Raw genomic sequence first — 5,502 nt, forward strand, 5'->3', positions numbered from 1 at the left:
AGAAAATTGCTAACGCCCTGACCCAGGGTCGAACTCGCAACCTCTCGCTTCCGAGCGCAAGTGCGTTACCACTCGGCCACCCAGTCCACATGTTATATTAACACATATCATGATTTTCAACTCGATCGCTAGCTCATTCTGATAAAACAATGACTGTCTTGATCTAAAATGCGCATACTAATACGACACCCGTTGGTTGGCTGTGGGTTAATAACGTTCAAGATTGATGAAAACATTGATTAAAACAAGTATTTTTGAACTTTTACAGTCTCACCATGTTCAACGCGAAGATCAAGAAGTTCTTTCTGTGCGTGGGTGTGCCAGGTACCCAATAATACTGCGTCACAGATCTATAAGATCATGAGATACATAGCCTTTGGACTCTTTACGTCAGCACACACACACACAGTCACACACACACACAAGCCTAAACAAAACAAGAAATTCCTCCGAGGTAGGAAAAACACCCCCGTTGGTCAAAGGGAAATAACCATTCTCACTGCCACCAACTGAGAAGGTTATTTCCCTTTGACCATTAATATGTCCCTCTATAAGTCCTTGTAGAATCTTAATCCACCAATAACTCCCTAACCGTGTGTTTGACTGGTCCCAATTTTTGTAAGGATCGTCTCAGGAATGTATAGAACCTGTTCACCAAGTTTGGTGACGATCGGTCCGTTCATTCTTGAGATCTATATGCGAACACAAACACACACCCAAACAAACAAACAAACACATCGAGCGAATCCTATACACACCCCTATACCGGGGGTGTTATAAGTACAGCTCATATTGGCATTGCATTTGGTGTGTATACGCTGCTAACAACACAACACAACACACGTCACACAGATAGTGATTTGATAACATTGACTGACTGGCATTCAACCAAAGAGGACACGAAGCTGTTTGAATTGTTAATGCAAGGAAAATTAGGGTAGCCTTTGAAACAGGCAGTAGGATTTCTGTCTGTAAGGTCAGACACACGCATACACATCTAAACTCAGCCACAAACGTATTGCAACAAATGTAGTACCCAGACTAAATCATGAATGCCCGTGTTATTTCAGTCAAACTTTCTATGCCAGTTAAGGTCGTTCACTTCACTATAATTATAGATCAACGTTAAAATTAATATTAAAAGTCCTACGGTTTTGAGCCATTAAGGACTTGAGTGTTTGTCCGCTTTCAATAGATCAACGTTCGGATTAAAGAGTTATTTAACAGGGATCAATTGACGATTCACTAAGACTTCACAGGTGTGTGCGTTTAATCGTAAACCAACAACAAGAATTCTACCTATTCTATTCAGCATTTAACACTGCTGCTAATGAAGTATTTGTGTCCCCCATTCTAGTGACTATTTGGAACATGAGATGTTAATACACTAAGATGACTTAACACTCAATAAACATTGTAATTCATTCGAGTTGGACTTTGGAAAGACACAGAATCTGGTGTTGGTTAGATGTTGTTATTTGGTTTGTGCCCAAGTGAGCAAAGGAAGGTCTTTTCTCTTTTATAAACGTGAGATTGTGAGGGGAACTGTTTTTACGGTAAAAAGACTGCCTTTCAATTAAACTCAAACAACAAGAATCATTGACGAAGCTTGCGTTTGCGTTTGAACGATATCGGTGAATCTGACAACCAACCTCACTGAAGTTGTTATGTGTACCCACAACGGTTTGTGCGATCGGATATGTATAAATAAATCGATTCCATGCTTTCAATCGTGTGACGTCAGAGGCCGACTAAAACGACCTTTTAGGCAACTGACCAAGACTTCACATGTTTGTGCGTGTAATTGTAAAAACGACAACAATAATGTTACTTGTACTGTTGACCATAATTCAAAATTAACACATATCGTGATAGACATTGCTCACCATGATTACTAGCTCGGTCTCATAAAACAATTTCTGTCTCGATTTGTGTCAAATTACAAATGTTATATCTTGGTCAAACAGCAACTAACGTATACTTATAAGACACCCGTTGGCTGGCTTTGAGTTAATTTCAAAATTGATCAAAATATTGACGTAAGAAAAGTATTTCTGAACTATTACAGTCTCACCTTGTTCAACACGAAGATCAAGAAGTGATGTGTGTTAACGGTGTGCTTGATACAAACACATATTACGTCTCAGATATTAGATTATGAGAGATCGATCAAGCACACAGCCTTTGGAAAAATCGGTACGTCAGCACTAAAAAGCTTATAGAAATAAGTACAACCCATATTTGCATTGCATTGGGTGTTTATACCCGGTAACTTACACCGTAAACAAAAACATGTCATTTAGAATTGAGCCCAAGCCCTGGGAATATTGACTTTGTTCCGTGGTATGCGAAATATCTGTATAGTATCGATTATCTACCTAGTGGGCGAAATTTGGCGCTTGCCAAAACACACCGTGGACCACAGGCACTCGTCACGAGGTGGGCGGGGCCTATGTCTTGGCTGTCACTTGTGATGGACGGGGGGTCTTTTCTTCAATCAATCAATCAATAGGACGCTTATATCGCGCATATTCCGTGGGTACAGTTCTAGGCGCTCTGCAATGATGCCGTGTGAGATGAAATTTTATACGGCCAGTAGATTGCAGCCATTTCGGCGCATATTTACCTTTCACGGCCTATTATTCCAAGTCACACGGGTATAGGTAGACAATTATTAACTGTGCCTAAGCAATTTTACCAGGAAAGACCCTTTTGTCAATCGTGGGATCTTTAACGTGCACACCCAATGTAATGTACACGGGGGGTGTTCGGACACCGAAGAGAGTCTGCACACAAAGTTGACTCTGAGAAATAAATTTCCGCCGAACGTGGGTTTGAACTCACGCTGACAGCGGCCAACTGAATACAAATCCAGCGCGCTACCAACTGACCCTCCACCTCCCCCCCCCCCCCCCCCCCCCCTGGTTTATACACTGATATACCAAATTGAAGGTCTTTTTCGTACAAAGTCAACTATTTAATAGTTGAAGCAGTATTCTGAAACCCGAATACACTCAATGTAAAAGTGTATGTTTAACAGCAAAAAAAGTTGAGAAAGTAATAGAATCAGCACTTTTACCACTGGGCTTGGGATTTTTCCAATACCAAAGTTCAAGTTTGCGAGAAGTAAATATTCTGCATCAGTAAAAAAGCAAAGTAGGTGGTGTGGTCAGTAGTATAAGAAAGAGGAGGGGTAGGGTTCGGGGATATTATACTATGGAGAATGCTTTTTCCACCCATGCATGCAACTTATAACCCTTCAAAGTCGGAAAACAAGCACACACAAAAACGAAGAATTTAAATCTACAAGAAGAAAAAGTTGAAATGACTGATGATGCATGGCAAATCTTTTCAGACATAATTGTGCGACTATTGGAACTAAAAGTGTCATTGAGGATCCAAAGGACATTCACAGAGACGTCACGACGGCACCGCGTATTCAGTTTGGTTGTTTTTTGTGTCACAGCAAAGGAAAGCAGCACCTCTCTTGCTTTTAACGCGCTCTAAAAATCATTCATGACACAGATAATCACACACTATTTGAGTTTTGATGCGTTTTTGCCTCGCCTGTTTACCTGTATGATGTAATGGGTGAGTATTTGTTCTGAACAGTATCTCTCTGTACTGTATGCATGGGTCCGTCCGTGAACAAAAACAACCTCAAGACCCACCTCGCCTCGTGTAAACAGTTCATCTCACCGTCTCAGATCTTGTCATGCTTGACCTGGGATAAAACCACCCCTCCACTTGGTCACATACCAACAATAAACAGCATCGGTGCTGTCTGTGCACAGTGGTAATTGTTAAAGAATTATTTTCGTGTAAGGCACTGGTGCCTTATTCCAACATTAATTCATCAACATATTCAAACTCACCCCAGCAAGCAGTCAGGGTTTTGAATTTTGGTATGTGACTTAGTGGAGGGATAGTCGTTTCCCGTGTAAACTGAAGAAACAGCACATAAAGAGCCAATTTGGGAACGTTTTCTGACGATCTGGACCTTAAAATGTTCAAGGGACATTCGCTGTACTGTCATTAAGAAACACATGCAATGAATATTGCTAGAAAGTGTTCCGTAACTTTGCTAAATAATTATATAAACATTAAATCCCAGACACTGTCACTGTCAGGCTTTTACACACAGTACAAACACCCTTTCGTTTAAACACTCACCGCTTGAAAACATCGTAAAGAGCGAGCAATTTTCAAAGAAATCATTTTAGTGCGGCCAGCCGGATTGTCTGATCCGACAATCGGACGGCGCGATCTGGCGCTAGACCTAACTTTTAAAATTTAAATAATAAATTGACAGCTTGTTACACAAACATTCATAAATCATAAAATAATTCTTTTTTCATCAAGACAAGATTAGTACAACTCGAAGTTTTGAAAGTTTAAAAAAAGATAGCCCGGAAGTGTGTCCCTCAAAACGTGTTTCTCGTAGCAGACGAATGTTCTGCATGTCGCCAGTTTCTTTGAACAGTCAACCGCCACCGCTCAGTTCGTGTGACTCGCAGCCGTTTGTTGCGAGTTAGATTCAGAGGTAGACAATAACGTGCTATTGCAGATACAGCCAGTTGCATTGAAATCACAAACTGACTACTAAATTGTGAAGGAAAAAAAAGGAAAGTTAAGTGTATCACACCGGTTCACGATGGCTCAGGAAAACCACGAAAACAGGTGTGTGGTTTACGCGAGCTAAATCAGCCATTCAAACGAACTGTGTCATTTAATGCTATTAAATGTTATTGCAAGTGAACGTGTTCGATAAGGTTAGAACTGCTTTTTTTCATGAGAAGATTTAAATCGTTCTGTAGACAATTTGAGACGGACTGGGGCTTTAATAAGCGAGCGGTTTTTATCTTCCACTCTCCTGTGTCAGGAGTCCCACATTAATTTTAATTTTAGTCCAGATGGTAACTATTCCTCAAAGCAGATGATATTAAAGTCAAAACTGTAATCTAGCAAAAGCATGCACATTCTGTGCCGTACCTTACTAAAGCGCATACATGTAAACAAACGCCCTTTCCACTGGAGAGTATACACGATTAGTCTAACTCCTCTGTCGCAACTCATAACTGGAATTGATCAGATTGCTTAACATTTATGAAACTTGGCATAATTAATAATAAAGTAGTTGTTATTGATTTCTGATACAGAGCCATTGCAAACATTCGATATGTTTGAAGAAAATAATACTTTAAAACCAACACTTGAGCAGACGAACTCGGATCAACAGCATCAGCAGCAAATGGTTTGCAAAAATAAAAGAAAGGGAAAAAAATATTTATCTGCTTTGAAACATTAGCAGCAAATGTACATATATCGTCAAAATATTTATTTGGCATGTTTACCGCTTCGTTTCTTTTATAATTACTCCAAAGCATGATCAATACCGCAGTTAAGCAAATTTCAAAATGGCCGCCTTTGCACGAACCAAAGCAACTTGAAATCGCCCAAATGAGTTTGCAAGGTAAGTTCCAGGCTTAGTTTGAAAGTGTT

This window comes from Littorina saxatilis, linkage group LG16 (genome assembly GCF_037325665.1).
Source record: "Littorina saxatilis isolate snail1 linkage group LG16, US_GU_Lsax_2.0, whole genome shotgun sequence".
NCBI lineage: Eukaryota > Metazoa > Mollusca > Gastropoda > Littorinimorpha > Littorinidae > Littorina > Littorina saxatilis.